Raw genomic sequence first — 25,661 nt, forward strand, 5'->3', positions numbered from 1 at the left:
TATGCTCAGGCCAGAACGTCACCAGACACGGTCTGTTGTGGCTTTTAGTGCATGCGTACCTTCACTGCAGATGTCTCCCATTCAAGTGAGGAGGCAACAATAGCTCTCCCAAACTTTGCAGGGTCTTGTCTCACCTTCTCTAAAAAACAGATGACATTGTTTTCACAGCCTGGCTTCCATGTCCCTTTCCTGTTCCCTTTCCCTTACAAACATCGTGGATGTGCTGGTGGCAAGAATGTTTGCTAAAGCTGCAAGCTGAAAGATAATTTTGGAGACCGCTTGAGGAGGTCACAGGGATTTTATCCCATGGTCACAGGAATATGCCACGTGGCTGATCACAACCAAGCAGGTTTGACCAGCAAGCTCTTAGCAAGCTGTTCACCAGCTCTCCACAGACCATGGGCTGCTTGCAGGCATCAAAAGGGGATGGATTATCAGTGGGTAATACAAAGTGCATGTATTTTTTGGAAATGTCGGATGAAAGCACTTGTTTTCCTTCAAAATGCATTTCTGCACGTGGTGCACCTTATACTAAGATACGCAGCTGCAAAGAGTCTTCCTCCTCTGTGAGAACTGCAGAAAGGTTAGAAACCATTATTACCCTTGTACTACAGCCTCATCTACTTCTTTGGCGAGGGCACAGCATCCTCCCAGCCGTGGGGCACGGGGGGTCCTGCGCTCCCTCCCCTACGCCAGCCCCTGGAGCAGCACCAAGCCAGGGCAAGCTCGCTCTCCCCGCGGATTTGTGGCTGGAGGATGCTCTGCCCTCACACACCGAGGGGCTCGGGGCGCGGGTCTGCCCCGAAAGCGGCACTCAGGTTGGCCAGGCAACTCATGCTGTGAGTCACCAGGTCATCTGGAAAAAGTCTCACACGCTTGCAGGCAACTCACAAAGAAAGAAGGAAAAGAAAGAAAAGTGCTGAATAAAGTTTTTCACTCGGATGGTTTTCCCAGCCCCAGTCATAACCTCCTCTCACCTAGAATTTGTTGCTGCAACCAAAATGTCACTGACCAAGCCGTGGGTGCAGTGCATGTGGGAAAAGCAAGGCTCATCCTACGAAGAGGGTCTGGGTGAGCACCCCGTGGCCCTGCAGCGGGTGCCTACATCTCTGCAGCGCAGACAGGGGCTGCTTCAAGGTCTCTGCCTTTCAATACAGTCTGATAGGAAAAAGGTCCTCGGATCCTCCCCCAGAATTCATCTTACACTAACCAAGGAAAACACATGTAATTAAATTGAGGCACTTTGTTTTTATATCAGTACAATTTATAAAGATACCACTGTGACAGTTTCTAGGCACAGATGTAGCCTTCATATTTTTCCTGGATGTAGCACATTGTTTTCTCAGCCAGAAAGCTATGCTAGGGAGACTCTTGGGCATGAAGCAACGCTCCAGGCCATCTTCCTTGGTAACGAGAAGGGGTGGTATCTGCACTTAAACTGTGTTTCTATCTAATTAAATTCAGCAAGAGTGTCTTCTTTAACCAAAGCCAGTCACATGGAAGTATTTGGAGCAGGAGCTGATATCGGATACAAAAGTTCACACCAGCTGTCATGCCTTCCAAAGATGATAAAACATTCAATCAAGCCATAAGCTGGACCGTTATGTTTTGACAGCATCTTTCCTGCATCCAGAGTCTCTGGTTGTAACAGGGGACATTTTCAGCACGGAGTCAGTTCACTTTGGATGTAGGCAACTTTAGAAGTGTAGTTATATGCTGCTGTGATGTGACACTTCAGTTGAGAGCAAGATGTGTCTCTTTTGCCACTTGTAGATGACCACAAGACTTGTGAGGCATTGCTGTGGTAGCAGAGATTTTGCTGTACCTCCTGCCTTGGTAGCATAAGGGGTTCTTCCCTTCCCACACTTTTCCCAGTAACATCGAACATTGTTCTGTTCCATCATCTGCGCTTCCCAGTGGTTTTTTTCTCTCTCTTCCCCTGGACAAAACGTGGAAATGAAGAACAAAAATCAAGCAACAACATCTTGACCAGTTTTGGAACATATTCACAGCTGCAGGAGTGGGGGTAGCAAATGGAGGAAGAAGGTGGACTGAGGCTGATGTGCTGCAAGTGTAGAACATACCCATGGGAGAAGGCATAGGCAGAAAAAGCCTGCAAAGCACTGATGGCCAAACCAGTTATCTTGAAGTTTCTTCTCCAGATCCGTGGTCCCCTAAATGGAGGGAGAGTTTAAATTTCTCTCAGGTAAACAGCTCAGGATCTCCACACAGTATTTCTCTGAGCTTCCTACACTCTGAGGGACAACTATTGTATCAAGGTAGGTTCAGAGTGGCCAAGTTTGGGGCCAAAAATGGTGAAGAACTAGAAAAGGGTGCTCCAGCTTCCCAGTGCCTTGGAGGAAGGTGGTTGCTGCTGGATGAGTTGTCTATCCTGTACCACAAGCAGATGATCCTGGGAATAGCAAAGCACCCTCTCCAGTGGCACGTGCGGAAAGGCTGCTATAGAAGCTGTGTGGAAAGAGCATCCCCGAGCCCAGTGAAGCCCCGGTGTGAAGCAGGAGGAGCGGCACTGCACTGGGGCTGGGGGGCAGCCCATGTTAGCTCAAAACCCAGAAGGAATTTCTCCTTCAGAACAGCCCTGCGTACCATGGGTCAAACTAACATGGGGCAGGTACCTTTGGAGGCTGCCCCTCTCCAGAAGAAGGCAGACCTTCCTCCCAGATATGTCAGAAATAATGTACCCCCCCTGCCTTCAGAGCAAGAAACATCCATTTCACTGGAAAACAGACACCTGGGCATCATCTGGTGCCTGCAGGCAGCTTGCAGCTGAAGTGCTGAGTTCAAGCCTGGACTGGCAGCAGAAATGGCCCTGAACGCAGAATTATTGCTGATGTCATTTATAAATTGCTATCTTTGATGTTTAACAAAAATGGACATGCTGTAAATTAAATTAATATATGTTCACGGATTCATAAAATGCAATCACTGTCAATTAGAGATTATAGCAATAACCCACAGGGGATGCAGAACAAATGGGATTTGGCTTTAGTTTTTAATTCAGGGGCAGGCTGCCATGGCCTTGTTCACAATGAAATAGTGACTAACTTTACAAAGATAATGTGCTTTTATTAGCACAAAGAGTTTTGGAGTGGAGGCCTTGCAATCAGCCAGGCCTTGATATTTGCTGAAAATAGAATAATTTCATGTAGTCCTTGAAATATCAGCAACTAGGAAATTGTGCTTGATTTCTTTTGCTACAGAGAATGAACTGAACCAGTCATGATTTGGGCTGGTTAGGGTTAACGTTACTGGTTGCACTGGGACTGAGCGTCGGCCACATGTCCTGTCTATATGACCTTAAAAAAAGAAAGGGCAGCAAGGGTTATGTTGAGACAACCAGCTTTCTCATGAAGTAAAACCAGAGGATCCCAATAAATGCATTTCACTTAGTTTACAGCCTCCTACACTTGCCCATCAGAGAATATGGTGATATCCTTTTTCTGTGGGATTGCATTGCGCAAAATCTAGTAATTTCTGCTGAGTTGAGAGACTAATAAGGGTAACTGGTACAAATTTTTATGTGTAATGTTTTCTTAATCATATGGGCTGACGTAGGCATATTGCTCATACAATTGCAGCCACTAAAAAACCTAAGGTCAGGCTGAAAAAGCTAAGGACTAGAGGCAGAAGAGAGGACCTTCACAGTATTCTTCTTAGACTACTTTGTCTTTTTGTCATTGACCTGCTGGAAAACACTGGGTTACTTTAGGAAAAAAGAACCTCCTACAAACAAAGTCCCAATGACCTCAGATTGAGTTTACACTGAGCAACAAGCAGAGCATTTGACTTTCCTCTTAGAGTTCAACATCATACACATGCCATCATCCGTTTCTTTAACTAGCTTTTAGCTAGGAAAACAAGAGCAGTGAAGTGAACTTTGTCAAAGACCACAGGGGGACTACAGAGTGTTGTGTACCAAACAGTAAATATTAACTTCAGTATTACAATATATGCTTTGGCTTAAACAGCAAAAACAGAGTATTTGAGCAGTGACCAAGGCCCATGGTCTTGATGGGAAATACAATTTTGCCTGTGAACTGGCTTCGTACTTTGGCCGTAGGCCAGAGAAGGCCAAGGAGCAATGTTAGAGGGTAGAATTTTCAACACCTCTCAGAAAACAAAACAACCTCTGGTGCTTCAAATGAATGTCTTGTACACCCATCTAACTTAGAAGGCACCCAACAATTTTAACAGCTGTAACTCTGAGCCTCCTTAGGACACCATCCCGTCTGCTTAAGCCATGAGTCCAGAGACATTAGCTTGGGAATAAACTTCATATTTTCCAGGCTGGCTGGGCTAGGCTCATACTCAGTGGACTCAGAGCAAGGAAAAGGAGGTCAGATATTTGAACCTCTGCAGACCTATTCATTGGCTTTCACTGGAAATGCTTTTGAAATATATAACCATTTTATGGCATGCTGTGGGAAAAGAATACAAATGAGATATTTTATTGTGAAAACAGATTGCATTAAGAAAGGTAGATAAAGCTCTTTATGTCTCTTGCTCTTTACATATAGGCACATAGGGTGGGCCTTTGGCTTGAGATGATTTTCTCCTCCCTACATATTCTCTCTAGTGCCTGTATTAATCCAGGGTTAGTGAAGAGTTATTGTCCATCTGAGTGGGTTGGAGCCTCTTGCATTAAGACTCATATCTCAGAGCTTTATAAAAAATCTCATATTGCAAGCCTACCTAATATTTTGATCCTAAAAGGCACCCATTTGTGGAATTTGAGATTCATTAAAAAGTCAATTCAGCCTCATTCACATCCTCAGTTGTTGAGAAAGAGATGTGTGAGGCACATTCTGAGGTTTTTTAGTTTCATTTTTTTATTTTATTCAGTTTACTGTGATCATGATGAAACACATCACTCATGTACATCTGTCACATCATCACCAAAGTATTAATTTGGTCTTCTCTAATTGAGATGAAATTTTTAATAAGGAATTTGTACCTATGTAAACATAATCTTTTAAACTCTGCATTTGAGTTTTCTCTGTGTTTCCAAAGAACTGAAAATTTGATTCATCTTTTTCTGCTTCTTGCAGATAATTTGATACAGTGTATTTTAAAACATTTCTTTTGTATTTACATTTTGGCATGAGTACATCATATTGTTACATTGTTCACAGCCTTTCTACTGGCACTGCCAACTTCTTTTGCGGAAAATCAAAGCAAAGCTGAGGCAAGATATATCAAACCACAGTCATTTGGCTGTCTAATATTTTATTGCTTCTTTCTTTCTTACTGGTTTCCAATTCTCAATCTTGTCATTTTCTTGCTTGTTTAGTAAACAATTTTACAAACAGCTGTTTGAGGACATGCATCACACTCTTCTTCATGTCACACAAGTTAAAACACTCTACAAAGCCATGCCGTGGTTGACTAATGTTTGGAAGATTTCCTTTTTATGTTGGTATATTCTAAAAAGACAAATGAGGTGACTTTCACTAAGCTTTCTTAAAAACAAAGGATCTCATAATGTAACCATTGTGGAATTCTAGGACTTTGATTGTTGAAGAGAGACTCAAAAGAGACTCGAGAGAGACTCACAAGAAATGAATGCAGTTGCCCTCACACATCTATTTTCTCCAAGTGGTCCTATGTATAACTATGTCTGTGTGTATTTACATAAAAACAATCAGATATGAGGGAAAGAAATGGCTTATTCACCCATATGTCCCACCCACGGTCTTGCAGCAGTCTTTCTGTTCTCAGAACTTTAACACGTTCAGTAGAGTCTTCAGTGAACTGCTTGTGACAACCTGACTTATTTCACAAGCATCACCCAGAAAAATAGTCATTCATAAACCTTAAAGAGAGCCTCTGCTATGGCTTGGCTTAAGTTGTTTCTCCGTAACGTCCAGCTGGTTTCCTAAGGAACAGTTCATTTCTGCCTGTGCTCCCTATGATGAATAGCCAAAGCCCACTCAAAGTTATGCTAAAGATATAAGGCCTAGTATTTTAGGGGAATAGAAAAATCCCTACAGTGAGGGGTATCTCTTCAGAAATTTAGGGTGAAGCCATATGAGATGTGGTAAGCCAACCTAGGAGCTTGTGGCAGCCCAAAGATTTTGCTCTCTCCCACCATCTCCTTTGCATCCCTTTTCTGCATCACTCTCTCGTGGAAAAAAAGAAAAAAAAAAAAATGTTAGCTCAGATATTTCTCTGCATTAAGAAGGCTTTCTGCCTCCATCTCCCCAGTGGCTCACAAAAGGTCCAGACACATGGGGTAATTCTGGGGCAGTGACCAGTGGGGAATCAAAAGGCTTTTGCCACCAGGCAAGTGCTATCGTGTATCTGCTAGTCTGCAATTCCCCAAAAGGCAGGAGGGCACTGTCAGGCATCTCCAGTGCTTCTTGTTGGCAGTTCAACAGTGAATGCAAGCTGGCTTCAGGTGTTAAATAAATAAGACTAAATTGTACACAATTCTGAAAGTGGGCAAAGCTCCCTTTTGAATCAAGCTGTTCATGCAGTCTACATAAATAGTCCTCTAAGGTCCCCATTAGACGTTATTCTATTTTTTAAGTTATTTCAATACTATCTTTTCTCAGTTATTCTACCCTAGAGACTGGATGATACTGTTTGTTTAGTGCACATAAATGCTTATTTTTAATTTTTGCGTGTTCTTCCTGCTTCTATTTCATTATATGCCTTTATTTAACTACAGATTTAGTTCTAGCCAGACTCAATTCAGGTCTTTTTTCAAAAAAATCTTTATCTTACACTATTGGCCCGTCATGATTTCATCTACTCTCTTAGGAATCATTTCTCCTGCATGCGGGGCAGTACTCCAGCGCTTCTCCATGCAGCGACCCAGTGTCCACCCCCTTCTAAAGGCCCCCAGGGTCGCTGGAGATTTTAGTATCCCTCAGGTGTGAAAATGGTCCTGAACGGGAGGGTCAGCTTGTGCTGCCCGATGAGGCATCTGAGCACGGACCCTCGTGACAGATGCTGTGATACCCACTTCCATAGTGAATCCCTGGGGATTTTGATCTCTCTCAAGGTTTACACTGCATTTCACCAAAACACTTTGTACAGGCCTAATCCCGTCTACGTTCAGGAGAGCACTTCCAGTACATGTTTAGCTTGAAGCATGTGCTCAGGGCCATTAAAGTTAATGATGCTTAGGCAGATTTCAAAGTTAACTGTGTGTTAAGGGCCTCTCTGCAGCAATGGTTTCCAATGGTTTGCCTGGAAGAAACTCCATAAAATATAGCTGGATTGAACTGGATAGTGTTTTCACTGTGGCAAATTTGTTTGCCATGAAAACATGAATGGGTAAGTGTAAACCTCTGTACTAAATACTGCTAGAAGAATGATTTATACACAGTATTAAAAAAATATTGTTGCAGTAGAATAGATTAGTATAAGCTCTCTGGGGAGACACTACGCTTTCCTTGGGTTTTGCACAGTGCCTGGCATACTACAGATGCCAGAGTTAACAAATAGTTATTAATAATAATAAAATACTTCTACTGACAGAGTAGACGCCAGTGTTTTGTATCAACCATATGTGTCAGACAGATAAATATAAACCTGCTCAAGTTAACTCTTTGTGAGTTAGTAATTTTTTTAAGATGGGACTGGCTCTACCTTGTATCTCTTTTCACCCCTTACTGTGCCTCCCTTTGGTTTAAATCCTCTTTTGTCAGCCCAGAAGAGCTGTCTGCCTGAGTCAGATCAGTCAGCATAACTAGAAGTGCATCAGGAGAGAGGGCAAGTGTTCTCAGACTAATGCAGCCAAATTCACATGAAAAAGGCAAATTTTACCGAGCTGCCAACTGCAGCAGAAGTGCTGCACTGGGTCTTGCAAGCGCGTGACAACAAGGCTGGAGGTATCAAAACTTGGCACACTGGAAATGCACCATTACGATGTTTGGGATGCAAACATGAAGTAAAAGCAAGCTGACTTGCTATGAGATGCAAACAACTCCTTTTCCCACTCTTTGTTTTTCTGTTGCCAGCAGTTCTCAACGTGCCCAATGCCTGCACCAGCCCAGCCCTTGGGAAGTGCCCGTGTGTGAGGCAGAGAGGCAGCAGCAGCGCAGCACGTGGTGAGGACACCTTGAGCGTGTTCTTGACTTGCTGCCTCGCTGTGTCACCTTGGGCAAGCAGTTGCCATGGCCTCACACCTCTGCTAAAAGGATGATAACAAGCCTGAAGCTATTGCAAGGCAGAGAAAAAAATCCAGTTTAAAAAAAGACGTGTCCTGTGCCTGCAGTCCCAGCTGGGCTCTCTTTGTTCCCTTTCTGATTTTAGCACATCCAAAGCACATTGCATGTTTTCAGGATACTTTTTCCACAGCCACAAGGGCTAGAAGCTTGCTTTAAAAAAAAAATAAATAAATACGAAAGCTAGGATTCCAACCTAATCAAAGCACTCTGGAGGCTGAGACAATAAAAATAACAAGGGAAGTTATGAGAGCCGCCAATGCAGCCAGCGTCGCAGTTGTGCCCCCGCCACCTCTAGCTGCCTGAAGACACAAGCGCTGAGTTTGTCAGGCACTCAGCCTTCTCAAGAGCCCAGAAACGCTCACATGTTTTGAGGAAAACAGGATTATTTTGACAAGAGCTGCCAGAAACTAAAAGGTTCATACACGCGAGGAAGACTGACTCTTCTATTTACAATAATCCAGCCCGGCGGCTCCCAGCCCAGCTCCTAAGGGCTGTCCAGGGCAAAGGCACAAAGAGGTTTTTTTGGAAGCCTCCACGTTCTCCGGCTGCCTCCAGGCAGCTGTCCTATATTTTCTTGACAGGATCCTCCCAGTCGAAGCAAATGTCCCTGGCCAGAAGTCAGGCACCCAGTAGTACCCCAGGGACACGCCACTAATGGTGCACACCCACCCGCGCCTCCCCCCCCCACAGCTCCTCCCCCAGCTCCCAGCCCATCGCTTTTCTCCCCAAAATGGCACGCGGCTGCCCTGCCCGCGCTGCCGACATTGCAAGAGGGAGAGGTTGCAGGAGCGCAAGCCCTGCTTGCACGTGGCAGGGGTGTAAGCTGCAAGGAAGGGGCAGGGCTCCTCCACGAGTGGACTTGGCCCATCGTGCTTTGCCTCCTGCCATCTACACCGTCTTTAAAAGACATTTCACAAATAAATACATTAGCATGTGGAAAGTTGTCCTTAATAGAGTGTGTAAAGCGTTTTGGCAAAGAAAAGGTGTGTGATAAAGTGCATTCCAAACCCCAGCCCTGAATTAAGTATTTAAGAACATCTTCCAATGGGGAAAAGAGGTGAAGAAAACAAGAAAGCAGCAAAAAGAAAAGAACTGAAGCAGTTGGCAAAGGCACAGATGAATCATGAAACTCTACATGGAGCTGCCAAAGTTTCAAAAACACTCTTAGGTACAATTTACTAAACCAACCAAGTAAGAGGCGCTCGTAAATTACGGATGTACGCAGATGTTGGTGGACTCCAGGATTAACTCTAAGCCTATTAAAACTTTAAACACTCAATGTGCTTGACTGTCAGCAAAGGTTTTAAATAGTGTTGCAGTTTGCAGATCACCAGGGATTCAAACTTTCCCAACTGAACACCTCTAGGCTGAGAGCTCAAGGGCTGCAGCCCGCTACACTTTAATGGGATGCAAACCTCAAAAACGTGGAATGTATCTACAAATAAATCACATCAGGAGAAGGTCCAGCAGAGCAGCTGAAACCTTGACATGTCACAGATTTGAGTTCGAGATCATTCTACGAACATTGCTGAGATGTTCAGTGCATCATGAGATGCCTCAGTAGGGCACAGACTGGGGACCGCCCCCCTCTCCTGCTCCATGTATGGAAAACGTTTAAACTTCCAGGAGAAAAAAAGATTGAGTTTCCCTTGATGGTGCGCTTAGAGACCCACTCTTGCGCTAAAGCCACTTCTGCTGTAACGACAGCCCCAGTTTCAGCTGAGGTATCTCCCTTTAGGGACAGTCTCTGAACAGCATGAAATTATTAGAGGACTAACTTACAAAATACAGGTTGTTTACAATGTAAAAATCATGCTTAGAGCATAAAAAAAAACCCCAACCAAACAAACAAAAAAAAACCAAACAAAAAAACAGACTATCATCTATTTCACTAAGCAAAATTCCAGTCCCAAAGTCAAGGACCATTTCAGAAAGGAAGGAGTTGCACAACAGACCAGACCTGTGGTTTTCGGTGGGCACAAGCAGAAAGGCTCAGTGCTGATTTACACCAGTTGAGCCACTGGCCTCTGGATGTCAGTGACTCTACCAAGGCTAGCTCTGTCCTAAAGACAAAAAAAAAGGAGAATTAATGCAGATACAGTATTGCCTTTTTTTAAGGAGGTCCACCCATGTGCTTGCGAAAGGGTGAAGTGAGAATCCTCCTCCCTTGCCAATCTTAGCTTTCAAACTTTTTTTCTTTTTTTTTTTTTTTTTTTTTTCCATCTGAATGTATTAAAACCCTTTATACATGTATAAATTCTTCGGTGGTACGTGATATGTTTAAAATCAAAATAATAAAAGAACGAGAGTGTTTCTGCCCAGAGATCCTTAAATATTGAATGCAAATTTCCTGATAAAAATCCCAAAGAATCACAACATAGTCTAGTGTACTATAAATTATGCTAAATCAAATAAATCAGACTATATCATCCCTAGCGGCTCCTACACAGTCTTTAAATATATTACCCACTCCTCATCAGTCCAATCCACTCAATAACCAGCTCTGTCTTCAGTCCCCAGGCCCGCTTTAATTTGAACAATATATTAGCCTTTGCAGTATAAAGGAGAAAGAAACTTCAGGAAGAAGGTAGGCCGGCTTACAAATGAATCTCCTGTGGCAGCTCACTCGGACGTGTAGGATGGATGGCTCTTCTGAGCCGTCTGTGTCCCAAATGCAGCCAGGGCAATAAATCCTTCCCCGGCCGGCCGGCCAGCGGCCGGGAACGGGAGCAGTTCCCGCCTCCCCCAGTCCTCACCCATCTCATCCCTCCCAAATACAAAGGATTGCAGCCTCTCCAGCTCTGTTCAGAGGGCATATTTAATGGCAGACCTGGGAAGAGCAAAACCAGAAGCTCAGCCGCAAGGGAGAGGGGTCTCCCTCAGTGGGTCTCCCAGCGTCGGGTGGCCATGGCCATCCTTGCATGGGAGGTGGCCCTGGCTGGGTAGAGCCAGAGCCTGCATCTGCCATCCTCCCAAATAACCCCCATGGCCAACCCAGGGCATGCAATGGAGAAGACAGACCTGAGAATCACCTCCCATAAGCTTCCCCCAGGAGGCTGGAAGAAGTCAACTGAAGGTAGCCATCCAAAAACCTGCTCATCCCTGAGGTGTCTTAAAAACGGGGAGACTAAACCTGCCAGCCCTTTCCCAGGGTACAGGCTAGTGTACAACGTGTCTTGAGATGCAGGGTCACAAGCTGATGGCTCGTGGTGCCGAGCCAAAGCTCCACTCGTCCTTCCCCCGAGGAAAGAGCAAATGGCCCTGTGTCTAGCATTGTAAAACATCTGGTAGGGCTATCAGGAGGGAGACTGTTGAGGATACAGTTTAACAGAGCTGCTGGGATTTTTTTTTTTTTTTTATTGCACTTATTTTCATGAAACATAATAATAAAAAAAAAGGAAAAGTTGGAGTCCACTCAATTGAGTTAATGCTTTCGGAATTTTATTAATCAACGTCTCAGCATTCGTAAAAAAATGACACCTTTTAAAACCAGTGGAGAGGAACATTTCCAAATACTTCCAATCAAAAGAAATTATTTTAAAACTCACATTACATGTATTTTTAAACCAACTGCTCAGGGAGATGGGTGTGAACTCTGAATTATCCCAATTAATTTTAGTGCCAGAGATCAAGGCCAAAAAATGCAGAGTCAGCTCTAAGATTTCTGAGTAGGTTGCTGAGGGTGCTACAATGCCCGTAAAGCAGCGACTGTGTGCAGCTGAGCTTTCTCATGCCCTGTGCCTGGGTCTGTCCTGGAGCACCACTAAGAGCTCCAGCACAATAACAGAGCATGGGGCATTGCGAAGAATAAAATGGCTCAGCCTGTGACAGCCCTGCTATTGACTAAATAAAATCTGCCTGGTGAGGAGAAAATGGAAACCAAAGTATTTTAATTCCCATAAAAAGACATTTACTCACCGAGCAAATGCCTCCCTTTTGTCTGGGCACATGGTTAGCATTCACTTAAGGGCAGTAATTTCAGTGCTGAATTAAGATGCTGTATTTCATGCCCAGGGCAGGGCTGAATACCAGTATCCTCACTGTGAGTAAGTGAGGGGGCAGCACGTTAAAAGTGCAAGCACTCTGGATTCCCTGTGGGTCTTGTCCTCTCTAATGCCAGATAATGCACCATGTCCTGTTATTTACCCTGGAGATGAAAAAAATAATAGAAAAAACTAAATTTGGAGCAGAAAAACTGAAGCCCAGGGTCATGAAGGAATTTATTCCAGGGCATACACACAGCCAGTGGAAGATCTGGGGAGAAACCAGAGACTTTACCTTTGCTAGTTGCATTTAAGAAGCTGGTTCCCCTCTCTTTTTCCAAAGCTTAATTTCTCCTTTCTTTTTTTTCAGCCTCTCTTTCCCTGCTATCTGACTGCTTTGCTCTTTCCCTGAGAGGTTCAGTCACCTCATCCCATGCTCCTTCCTCCTCCTGCAATCTCTGCTTGGCCCACTCCCCCAGCCAAGGGAATTCATGAGAGTTCAACCTGTCCTTCTGTGGGAAGGAGCAGCACCTCTGACTCTCCTGCTGCCTGGAAGGGCAGGGCAAACAGGAAAGTAATAATAATGGAACAGATATGAAGGAAAACATCTGGTGGACCTGCCCCAAGCTCTGAGGGTTGCACTATGCAGCTCAACCAGGCGGGTGAAAGAGCAGCTCTGATCTGCTGGGGAGGAGCGGAGCACAGGTCTGATCGTGATCAAGGGGACTTCTGGTGGACGAGACATAGTGACTCTCACTGGAACATGACCTCTCCAGAGAAACAAAATAGGACGCAGAGCCATTTTTTTGCAGCAGCCCTCAGCAAGGCCCTGCCTCCCAGTGGCACAGCTCTCCCTGCAGGAGCTGGCTCAGCGTGGCTGCGCTCCTCTGAGCCACTTCCAGCAGGTCCTACAGAAACCAGATGGCCGTTCAGCACACTGACCCGGTTTGTCTTGTGAAATCAAATGGTGAAAGAGAGGAACTGACAGAGGGGAGTGGTTGTCATCGTCCCCATGAGATACAGGAGCTTTTTTCCGGCTTTGAATGAAAGAATAACATTCAGAAACTATTAAGGCTCTTCATTCAAATGCATTCAAACGGATACTATTGAGCACTATTCATGACACAAAGGTTTATTTAACCAGAAGACAGTGAGGGCCCAGGAACCAACAAACACAGGGTTTGAAAGTTTTCAAAGGTGCTAAGTTAAATTCAGAATAATGCCGTATGAAGGCTAACTATTGTGCTGTTCATAGAAGCCCACTGTGAGTAGGAATGTTCATGTGAGCAAACATTACTGTGCAATGCTCGAGCTTTAATGCTGCACAAAGACCAGTCCAAGAGTCACTCAGCTACCTAGAGAAAAAGGCAAAGTTTTACCACAAGCCCCCATCCTTCAAACCAAGTTTTGCTGTGACAGGCGGGTGGTTGCTTGGTGGGGTACTGTCTGCAACAGCAGCCAAGTAACTCGTGATCCTTGAAGGTCCAGATTTCTGTCAACCATGCTGAGCTAGTTCTCAAACCCACTTTGCAAAGGGAACTTCCAGTTGTAGTGAGTGGAAACCTACTTGCTTGGCAGCTGGTGCTGTTCAAGTAAGTGTCTGGGAGTAAGGAATTCAATAATTCAAAAAGTTGTTGGATCTTAACCAATCCCATTGACTCATCTCTCAAATTATTCAGCAGACTGCAATATTTACAGTACATTGTTTTAAGAAAATTATGCAAACTATATATCTTTGTCAGATAAATTATTCACAGTGAGTAATACGACCCTGCTGTCGTTCATAAATATAGCTCCCGACCCAGTTATTTCTCCTGTTGTCTAACTACTGCTTCAGTTAGCTCAGGCTTTTGAGGAACTCTAGACTTCAGCAAAAATAACGCAGCAATTACAGTTGACTTAGCTCTGCAGTGCCACAACTCCTTTACCAGTGAGTCTCAGCGTGCTTTACAAAAAGGATTAGGATTGTTACTTTTATTTTATGGATAAATCAGCCAAGCCATGGTAAAGGCAGTGTCCTATCCAAAGATCACCAGAGGCCAGTGGTGGAACCAGGAGTCAAAGATGCTGAGTCCTGTACTGAAATCCACACTTTTCTTTTTAAGATGTAGCTAGCAGCTCTGCCTCTTTGGCAAATACTTGTTTGTGCTTTCAGGTGTCTGAGCTGCTATTAAGCTGTCGGGTTGGGACTGGAATCCCATAGGAGGATGCTTGGGGACCCCAGCATCCACCAAGACTGAAGTTCATGATGCTCTGGACACCCCAGAGAGCCCCAGACCCCATCTGAAGATATTCAGGTCAGAGAGGTGCACAGAGCTTGAATCCAGGAGGAGCTGTACATGGAGATACCTTTGCTGTGGCATTTAACGGAACCAAGCAGGCAGCTGGCAGTTGGAAAAAGAGGCCAGACCCATCACAAGCTTTCCTTGGAGTTTTCAAGCTCTAGACTAGACTACTGCCACAAAGAGTAATGTTAACATTACAAGGAAAACCACAGGAAACAGGGTGTTAATGGCTGAAAAGCAAGTCATACCAAATCGAGGAAGGAGAAGCAAGGAAGCAGAGAGGGAGCAGAAGAAGCTGTGAGTGCATAGTCTTTGCAGAGTTTGAGAAGTGCAGCCAAACCTTGAAAAGCTTCATTTATGTACATTATTGAAAGAATGTAACACGGAAAAGTGGAATTTTCCCCTCTGAGGGGAGAAGTCTTTGGGGAGGTGGTTGATGTCAAATGTTTTTACTGTGCTTGATACAAGGCTTTGGCAGGTACCACTACACAAATGGAGCACACATTTGTGCTCATTTAACAAAGGAGAAGACACCTTTTCTCCATGGGGATTGGAAGTCCAATGGCCGTAATGATTTGAATGAATGCATTACATTTTTGATGGTGTAAAGCATGCAAAGTTTTACATAAAAGAAGTTTTCATCTAAAGGAAAATAGCAGGGGTAGAGTCTCTGCATAAGACTGAAAAAAAAAAAAAAAAAAAAAAAAACAGAGTGCTGGCCTAAAGCTGAAAAATTAAAAATTCACTTTGTGTGTAATAGAAATAACATTCCTAGGAATAAAATGAACACAACAAAAACACCAAAAAGACCATCACACTCTTAGGTACACCAGCAGAGACCAGTACAAAAAGGACAAGCGTCCCTCAAAACACTGAATGAGAAATGGAAATTTATGCTTAATCCAGCTATTTGACCTGAGATCCTGAAAGTGTGTCTGTGTAGATAGGACTATAAGATGCTCGTCACATTAAAAGGTCTCAAGTAGTTAATCAGAGGACTGACTGTATTGAAGTTCAGCCCTGAGCTACTAAAACGGTAAGTAAAAAACTGAGAAGCTGTTGGACTCTTTCATGAGGGCTGTTGGTGAGGTCTTCCTAAGAGCATGAGTTTATGTCTCACAGATGCAAATAAAAATGTCAGCGTGTTGTAACAGAGAACAAGGTTTTGACTATGGTGTTTGGGTGTCAAAGGTTTCATGTCTTCATCTACTGGAGGCTCATAATAGCTGGAAAGGACATTACGCCACCTACTGCCACTGCTGAATGGAGCAGGACAAACTTGCCCTGGGAACAGTGGAGACGTCTTTGTTATTAAGTGAAAGCATGTGTATATCAAATAAAAACCTAGAAGAGAGATCATAGTCGGAAACACAGCTTCTAGAGCAATAGCCTGAAATGCAACAGTGCAAAGACAAGAGATGGGTGATATTGCAGTGTCCTCCAGTGAAGAGAACAGCTACCTCCTCCTGCACGGGGTACAGTACAGGCCAAAGCAAGAGAGAGAGAGATCTTCACGTTACAAGGAAAATTGCCCTTTCCTCCCCAGTAAGGCAGGGAGGGGAGATCATCCAGGCACCTACAGGATGCTCTTTCGTTACAGATTTTCACGAGGACACAGGACTTGCCCCGCTTTTACACTTCAAGCCCCAGGCCTGGGAATTGGCCCTCTCCCAGCCCTGCGCCTGCAGTCCCCCTCCCCGCACAGCTATGTGGGGGGCTGAGTGCCTCCTCATACAGCCCCACAACCCTCATTCCGGGAGAGAGGATTAGCAGGGGACAGCCCCACTAACCAAGGAGCTGCTCTGCGCTCTACCTGTATTAAACGTGGCACTCTTCATATAAGAGTACCTGACCACAGGCTGCGCCAGGAATCTAGAGTTTTAAACAGATTGCAGTGAAGTCTCAGATGCACAGCTGCAGGTCCCCTTTATGCCAGCGTAATGGGCCAGTGAGGGAAGCTACCAGTGTAATAAGGCACCTATTGGCATAGGAGGGAGAGAGGTAATCAGATCTATATTTAGTACTTTCAAATGATGAAATAACAAGAGGGACATATGGGCTGTCAGCTGCAGACATTTTTTTGAAGAGAAATGAGAAACTGAGATTGCCTATGCTGTGAGAAAGAGAGCTCAGGGGCATCAGGAACTTGCTGGTGCGTGAAGAAATATTTAAAGAGAAGCCAAATATAAAACACAGTGGGGCATACTGAAAGCTGCTGCCGTGTACTGGTGGTGATGCTGTAGGTACCCAGCCATACAGGAAACCAGAGGTGGTTCTGCAGGTTGTGAAATAACCATCCCAAGCACCTTATCCAGACCTTAGACAGGAGGAAGATGAGGAGTGTCCCTACACCATTTTTGACTAGAAAGGATACTTGCAGCAGCCTGAGCTCCCCAGAGCATTAAATGCTTTTGCTTCTGCCTGGTGCCCATGGGGCCACTCTCTGAAGACAGGAGGAGGCAGAACCTTAGAGGCAAACTGGATGATCATGGTTACTTGGATTAACAAGCAAATTATAAGATTTTCATATCCTTTCTAATCTCAGTGCTGTTTGCTAAGTGCCATTAGTACAATGAAGTTTAGCTGGGAAAGGACAAGGTAGTGAACTGTGCATGTCTCTGGCATGACCTGGCTGGACTGACCACTGTGTTACACAACAGTGGGCATTTAAAAGCCAGGCACTAAAAGAAATCAGCTCTCTCAAACTTCATGTCCTCAAGGGCTTTTTGACCAAACATAGAAATGCCAGCTGAATTATAGGAAGCTTTTGTTATTGCGCAGTCTGTGCACATACTTCTGGGGTCTACTTGCTTCTCTCTGTTCTCCCTAAAGGAAGGCTGCAATACATTCAAGAGAAAGATGCCCTTTGAGAAAAGACGATGCTCAGAGACAGCACAGCTGTTTCTTCATGCAGATATCCCATCAAATAAGCAGATCCCAAACATTAAAGGAACTTTAAATATCTCCAGGTCTGTCCTGATCCAGTCAGAGGAAGCCTCCAGCTCCTTTATGGCAGGCAATCACTGGAAGTCAAATTTGTTACTTGCTGCTACAAGAAACAGTCCCACTAACTTAAGTCTTCTTTGACCGGACAGTTGATGTTCCCACCCCTGAAACATCAGTTGATGTTTCAACACAGTTGACGCTTCTATCACTGAAAGATGTGTCTCTGAATTTGCAGTTTTCTACAGACATTTGTAGAGCCAAAAGGCTCCCTGTCTCTATCACACAAGAGTAGGGTGTATGAAAGTCTGTTTCCCACAGATGCCACCACTCTTGCAGCACACACACACACACACACAGAGAAATGAAGCAGCTCCTTCAGTTGCAACTGTCTCTTTTTCTTGGGACGGAAAAAGGAGTCCTGGAGGTTTATGCTGGTTTCGCATGGGTGATCTGAAACCATAGATGACCCTTCTTGGGCAAAATAGTAAACATGTTTATTTCCTGTTTGCAGTTGCTTTGAGGGAACTTTGTAGCATGGGAGCAACCGCACCCGAAGCCATAGCAGACAGGAGCGCTGTGCTGAGAAGGGGGTCGTCTGTTCCCATCCCTGTGGAGTGGGCACAGATGTTGAGCCTTCCTTTTCCCTTCTTCTCCATATCCCTTCTTCCCCAGTCAGCCCCTCCTTGAGAAAGCAAGAAGATAATCTGCAGAAAGAAAGATGCATTTTCCCCCCCTTTGTTTGGATATAATAGCACATCTCTCTTTTATCCTTTGAAATATGGATTTGTTCCATGGAGCCCATGGAGACTCAGAACCAGAAAATACCACCCCACGATGACGGCTGATGGTCTGTGTCTTGTGCATGCCCGTCTCCGCCGGACTGTGGCCTACAATGACACTTCATGTGCGGGCAAAGGCAGCAGAATCGCTCTCCACAAGTGGATAGCAGCTTTATTCCTGGAAGAGATGCCACTTAAAGCAATGTTAAAGACAACTTTCTGGTAGCTAGTTTGTGTGTATATAAAAAATGTAACAAACCAAATAAAATTCTTGGTGTCCAGCACGAAGTTACTGGATCTCAGACTCGCTGGCATTTGCTTTTGGACTGAAGAGGGAAATATCTCTGTAAAGTTTCCATTGATCTATAAAGCAGAAACATCTGCTGGAAGTGTTGTCCCAGCCCGTCTCTGACTGCAGTCAGCAGGAGGCGAGCCTGTGGTTAATAAGCTTTCTCTCTCCCTTCCACAGTAGATGTCATTGCAATGAGTACGAAGCACAATAAGAAAGTTTACAGGATATGGGCTAACTCAGCCAGAAAATACAAAACACAAACATGGAAAAAAAGCATCACTGAGAAGACTGTCAACAGCTTTCAGATTAGTGATGTACTCCTGCCAAAGCGAAAACAGAACCACCGGACCAGCTACCCCGAACCAGCCCTGGGACTTGCCTCTGTTAAAAATGCCATAAGGACCATTTTAAAGCTCTCTTCTGCAATCCTATATAAAAGTGCTCACAAGGCTGGGATTTAATCAGTAAAGGGCTGTCTTCTCTGGCAGGATTCTGAGAGAGTTTAATTCAATTTGCAGTGTAGTTTATGCCATATACCCACACTGAGATTTTTAATTTCCTCAGTGATGCTAATCTGTATGCACTTCCAATGTGGCCAACAGCATCCCACAGGTACCAGAGGAGTGGAAACTCCCCAGCACAGAGATGAGCCTGGGATTCACTGCTGGCAGCAATCGTAAAGAAGTCGGGCAAATTTTGTGCTCCCTTGGGCAAAGTTTGTGCTCCCACTGGCTGCTTTTCACAACAAGATTGCTGGTTGTTTCCACCTACAGAAAACTTTGGAGGGAAGCCCCCAGCGTTTTGCCTAGACACCTCCCCAGTGAGGCCAACGCTGCTTCCCCAGCGCAGCCATCAGCCCCATGGATGAGGGGCTCCAGTGGGTCCTCCACTGCCCCCGTCACGCCGCCCACCACAGCCTCATGCACCCTGTACCGGTGAGCACCTACTGCTTCACTTCCCCGCCTTTGGGAAAACGGAGGGGGCAAAGAGAGGGTCAGTCATCCACACCTGCAGCAGTCAACGAGCCCCACACCGGCTTGTGAAAAAAGGCTTTTTTTCTGCCCTGGAGGGACCTGCTGGTACAGCCCTCTGGCTGGAGCATCCTCCTGTCCGCCAAGGGTGAGGTGGGTGCTCAGTGCTCCGGGAGGGCTCGGTTTGGACAAGCACCCGAAGGCAAGCACCCCAGCAAAGTCCTCCCAGGGGCATGGGCAGTGCTGCTGCCCCCAAGGGCTGCTCGGACCTCCTGCGGCTCTGACACCCCCAGTGCCCCGATGCCTCTACGTCCTTAACAGCCTCTGGGCAAGTGTCCAGCAAATGTCACTGCTACAGACGTAGCCAATGCTTCCGCGAGGCTTAGCATCATTTCCCTTCTCCCGGGCAACCAAAAGTTAGCTGGTACGGAGAACAGCCTTTTTAATAGCAGGAACAACAAGACTCTTCTTATTATGCCGTGCTGGTTATAGCATGTCACTCTGTCATCACCCTATCATTGCTCTGCTGCACACGCCACTTACTCTAACTTTAATGGTGTTACACTTACCAAGGTTATAATTACACATTATAGTGTGGCTTTCCTACGCCGAAAAAGGACTAAACGTACAATTACACAGCTCATAAATAGAAGGATGCCGTACTACTGCATAAGCGCACATGCCCACATAAAAACCTTTAATTTCGGTTGCAAATAGATTATAGACATTTTACAAGGATGTTATTCTGACTGCGGTAATTATTAGCACCACCTCTTGGTGAAAACAACCAACTGCACGGGACTTTTCCCGGCAATGGCTCTCTTTACAGGGCTGAGAACTATGGCTTCTGCAAAGCCAGCCATCGACTAGAAAAGCATTGTGAAAAAAGGATTTGCTGGTCGTTATCGTTATTCTTGTTGTTCCAAATATTTAAAGATAAATATCTGAATCTACCTGTACCTCTTTAAATTACTTTAGGATTTAGAAACACTTACTGACCCCTTAATAGTCAAAGATAGCGTCAAGTGAAAAAGCATGTGTGCCAAATTCAGTGACCCCTCAAAACTTTAACATTAGAGCTAAAGAGAAAAACATATGGCAAACACAAATGCCTAGACAACTATTGATACTAAGATTAACTGTCACTGTGACAAAATGAGACCTAAATGCTTTCTTTCAAAAGAACCCCTCATTTGAGTCATAAATACCAATCAAAGGGGATCAGAGGGAAAACTAATCTCATCTCCGATTTCTGAGTGCAACATACTGCACGTTGATGTGAAAAGACACGATGCAGCTAGACTCTACCAAGAGGATCTCCCACGCATTCAAAGATTTTTAACACTCAGTTGTTCGGTTAAAATAAAAGCATATTGAATGGTAAGGATCTTTCCTATCCACTCCTTTGCCTAACAGCATTCAGCTGGGGCCATCCACATCTGAGGTTTCATGACCGCACAAAACATTTTCCTAAAACTGCCTTGCTAAGAAAACCACGTAGCCCCCACCACACGTGTTCAGCAGTGTCCTTGCTGTTGTGAGGCCACCAGCAGCACTGGCTGGCAAGGCCTTGGTGACCAGCTCCAGCAGGGCTGAGGGCTGTGCTGGGGTCCTGAGGATGGGCTGGTGTGAGGGGAGGGGGCAGAGGGGCTCGGAGGCACCCAGAGCCCCCGTCCTGGAGGGCAGCACCAAGATGATTTCCAGAGAAGGGAAGCCATTCCCCTTAGGTCTTTCCAATAAACGCCCAAGGGCAGGACAGGGAGACTTATCTAGGCAACCATCCCAAACGACAGCTCCAGTCATCCTATGGCTGCCTGTCTAACATCCACATGTTTTATGGGACTCAGGCAGATGGTTAAATTTCATTGTTTATCAAGTGACCATGTTGGCCAAACGTTGAGCTATCTGTCCACATACACTGATTCAGTCCATAGCATAAGAAGAGTGATATGACATCTCCAGTCTCATTTATAGAGGAAAGACCAAAGAGAGGAGAAGGGACAGAAGAATGGAAGGAAAGAGAAAAAAAGTGAGAAGGATAGAAAGAAAGCATGAGAGAGAAAGAGAAGATCATTCTTTTCATTAATTTCTGCTCATTTAATTTTCAATTTTAATTGTGCAGAACGGGCAAATAGAAATGAATGATTGATTTTTTGGGAAATGTATACAACGTGGAAAGTATGCACTTCTCTTAAAGTAGCTTTTAAGCTACTTACCATGTAAGCAACTCAGAGTTGCTTATTGTACAGAGTCCTGTCTGTGAGGGACATGAGTTTCGGAAATGGAAAGGGGACACTGCAGCCTTTTCCTTCCTTCTTTTTCTCACATTAAAAAAAAAAAAAAAAAAAAAAAAAAAGAAGAAGAATAAGAATAAAAGATCTCAGAGTCTCTTAGCTAGGATTTCATTGCTTTCCCTGTGTTTTCTGGTATCTTATTCCCATGCGTATTACTCCAAGAGGGAAGTTCCCATATCTTAAATTTTCTACTTGGCTACAGTAATTTCATCTTTCTCCCTCTTGGTTCCAGCAAAAAAAGCATCACAGTTTGTAGGCTCACACAGGCAGAAATAACAAGAATATACATGTATATACTGGGCCATGTAAATCCTGATCATGGATATGGATAGGAACATACGCACGTATAGATATGGTCAACTCCTACCTTCCTTATTCATTGAGAAGTCCAACTGGAAGTATTTAACAGAGGGATATGAAGAAAGTGTGCAGGATGTGGGTCTGGAACTTAGACGTAAAAGAAAATTTCAGTTCTGAGGGTCAAACGAGTTTGTGATGCCTTTTGTATAATAGCAGCAGCTTAAGTTAATGTTGTCAGCAGTGATTTTCAATTCTAAGTGCTTTTAAATGAGACCGAGGCCTGATCTTTTTAAAGGGGCATGATGATTTCTCAAAACCAGACCCCTTGCTCTGGTCAAGTAAAATGCAGGGCAATCAATATCAGCTCTTACTTTTTAAACCCCCACATTTTGGCTCTGACAGCTCCTGGCTTTTGGCAATGCAATTAGCCGTGAAGTCTCAGCCAAAAGCGTGCACACTCACAACTTATCCACCTTCCTGCACAGGGTAAATCAGCAGGAGGAAATGGAATAAATTTTACAGTATTTTTGTGCAACATGAGTTAATTCTTTGCCAGGGAAAACAATGGGAAAATGCACATGCATTTGAAGGCCTCATGACCTGGCTAGCTATTAGATGGCAGCAATGAAAACTTGTGAGTGAACCATTACACCTCCATTTTCTGCTACAGTGAGACAGATTTCTAGTGGAAGAAGGACACCTCTGGGGGGATACAGGACAGCTTCAGTCAACAGAGGCCTTGAGACCACACTGGTGGTGTCCACTCCAGCAGGAATGGAGAGAAGTAGGCTGGGCAATAAAAGGTGAGTAAGGTTCCCTCAGACTTTTAGAGACTGAAGCAGGATAATAAATAGGCAGAAAGCAGTCTCCTGGGTCTGAAGGCAAAGGAAAAACAAGAAGAAAGTCCCTGAGGGGAGGCACAGGACAGCATGAGAAGTGGAAAAGAACTGGTTAAATCCAAAAAACCCGAGTGACTGAATCACTTCCACTCATGGATGAACATACATGCCAGTAAGACCTGTAGTAATTTGTACAGGACACTCGCGGTGCTGTGTTGTTCCCAGGGGTTTAAAAAGTAACTGTTCAGTAAGACACATGATGGCATTGCTATATTGGCCAAAAGGAAGCAAAACAAAAGCACCAGAGGAAAGAGGACCACTAAGCTCATCTCCCAGCTACACAACGCAGTACAGCTCCTGATGGTGTCTAGAGAGTCACAACGCGTTCAGTTCAGTGCTTCCCAAGCAAAGAGCAGGAACAGGCCGTCCAAGCCCTGTCAGTGTGACAGAGGAAACAGCCAAACTCGCTGAACGGTGTTTACCAGCGGTTGTAAGGCCTTAACAAAAACGGACGAGTCAGCATATCCTTTGACCTAAATCAACGAAACAAAGTGCTTGAGAGAAGCACTGTCCTATCCACAGTGGACAACATCTTTCCAAGATGAATGCCCGATTTTTTTCCCCTTTTAGATGCCGCAAATGGTTTTTGGCAGATGTTTCTACACCCAGATGGCGCCAAGTTAACTACTTTTATTATGCCTTTTGGATGGTAATCTTTCCGCAGACTTCCTTTTGGCATCGCTACTGCACCCAATATATTCCAAAGGAAATGACAAGGCTACTGCAGCACCTGGAAAGGGATAGTTTCTTGTACAGACAAAGTCCTGGGATATTGCCATTAAGAAGAGAAATGATAAAAGCCGGTCTAGATTTCTAGAGACACTTGGTATTCAGGCCTAAAATGCAATAAACTTTGGGCTACATCAAAATGAGCTGAACTATTGAGACAACATGCGTAAAAACTAGGCATAAGGGCAGACCGAGAAAAGGTAAATTGGACTAAGAAAGTAATAGATTAATGCAAACTCCTGAATCTATGTCGAAGAGAAATGAATGTTGGGTTGTGAATGGCAATAATATATCCTTGGAATGAACTCCTGGAAAATGAAAGCACCTGATATTTGAACATAATATGAGAATACATTTTCAGCTGAGCGGAAGCCCTACCTGAAGCACACCAGTGCTCCCTTCCCGTAACCATTCACAGCTGCCTGCTATAACTGCGTTGTAGATTACTGAATTAGTGCAACCTGGTCAGACCAGTGGGGCTGCTACATACTGCTCCCGGACATAAATCAGTCTCTGCAGACTGAGGAGTGTCTCATTGTAAAAGAAGCATGTGAAAAATGTATAAAAAAGCTCTTTCAGAGAGTCATTTCAACTTTTGACTGACCACAAACCACTTGTACTCCTGATAAATAGGAAAGACTTGGATTGTGTGCCAGCGACTTGTCAAGCCCTACTTAGGGCTTAATTAGGCACAATCCGCAGACATAATACAGTATTGTGACTGGCACAGCCTTGGTAGTTGGTGGTACCCTGTCTAGATACCTTGCGAATGTGACAGATGTATGAATATTGCAAATGGCTGAGGAAATTAAAGCTTTATGAGAGAGGTCTGCAAGCCTTAAAACCAATGTCTGATTCCTAATTATAACACATCTGACTGGCTACTACCAAAAATGTGGAGCTGCAATATTAGAGTGTGGGAAAAGTGACTGCCTTAAGTACATTAGAAACATACAAATAATAACTGGACTCTCATTCCAGAAAGAAGCAGCCAACATGGTTATCCCAGCAAAAATATCCCCCCGTGGTACTTCATTAGTGAGAATTATGAATAAGCCAAGATGTCCGTTTAGTGGTCTGCCACTGGTAGAAGACATCCTGCTTATTCTAGCTATGCCTGTAAAACACAAGGGCTACCACAGCCTCCTGCTAGCAGCTGAGATACCTGCCCCACTCCCGCAAGGCAGGCACACCAGGTCCTCACGAGTGACCTCCTGACCCAGCCCTTGCCCACGGGGACTCTGCTGTGTTATGGCAGAAGTACTGGAGCATGCAGTGGAGCAACACAATTACTTCCCATTGATTTGGGATTCTCTTGGTTAGGTTATTATCTTTAACACAACGACTTCTAAACTGGAATGGCCTTACTCAAATGTTTTAATGTTTAAGCTTACCAGCAATGCATTGTACATCTCTATCTGACATTTTCTCTCCCCCTTCCCTCTCCTGGAATTCTTGCTTTCAGCAACCACATCCCTGGTTTTTGATTCCTGGAAAAAATTCTCCTTTCTCATGGTGTCTTGCTCGATCATTAATGCTGACATGCCAAAAGCTTCCCACCGAGATCTTGTTGGCTTTTTTGGCATCCCACTTCTCCACATCTGGTATTTTATATAGCTATACATAATATTATAATTCTTGTGCCAGTAGCTTGTCCTCTTCATATGCAGACCATATCTCTCTCAGACTTCACCCCAAATGGGCGCCTTCTCTGCTACATTAGCTCCTCCAGCCCCAAACAATCCAGCTGTCTGAGAGCTCTACATTTTTCAGAAAGCATAAATCACCAGGTCCCAAAATATCTGACAATCATATACATAGCAAAATTCATGACCAGAATGTAATGCACTCATAACTTACGATTGAAGGCCAATGAAAATGACACAAAAAACTTTCCTTTTCCCCATGCTGTTGCAGCTTAAGTAGCATCCAGAAACTTGCTAATGATTGATGTCTGCAGAAACAGAAATCAATGCTGTTTGTCA

At 44.5% G+C, this 25,661-nt stretch overlaps 1 long non-coding RNA gene across 1 annotated transcript; it reads right to left on the reverse strand.

The window, feature by feature from the left end:
- Window positions 1–1,228: 1,228 nt before the first annotated feature.
- Window positions 1,229–25,615, reverse strand: LOC116965184. The gene is made up of 3 exons (XR_004409195.2): window positions 25,537–25,615; window positions 2,085–2,174; window positions 1,229–1,939 (listed from the first exon to the last, which is right to left on the reverse strand). It is a non-coding gene; the product is annotated as an uncharacterized LOC116965184 (long non-coding RNA).
- Between the last annotated feature and the right edge of the window lie 46 nt (window positions 25,616–25,661).

Source organism: Tyto alba, unplaced genomic scaffold (assembly GCF_018691265.1).
Source record: "Tyto alba isolate M040663 unplaced genomic scaffold, T.alba_DEE_v4.0 Super-Scaffold_6, whole genome shotgun sequence".
In the NCBI taxonomy this organism is placed as follows: domain Eukaryota; kingdom Metazoa; phylum Chordata; class Aves; order Strigiformes; family Tytonidae; genus Tyto; species Tyto alba.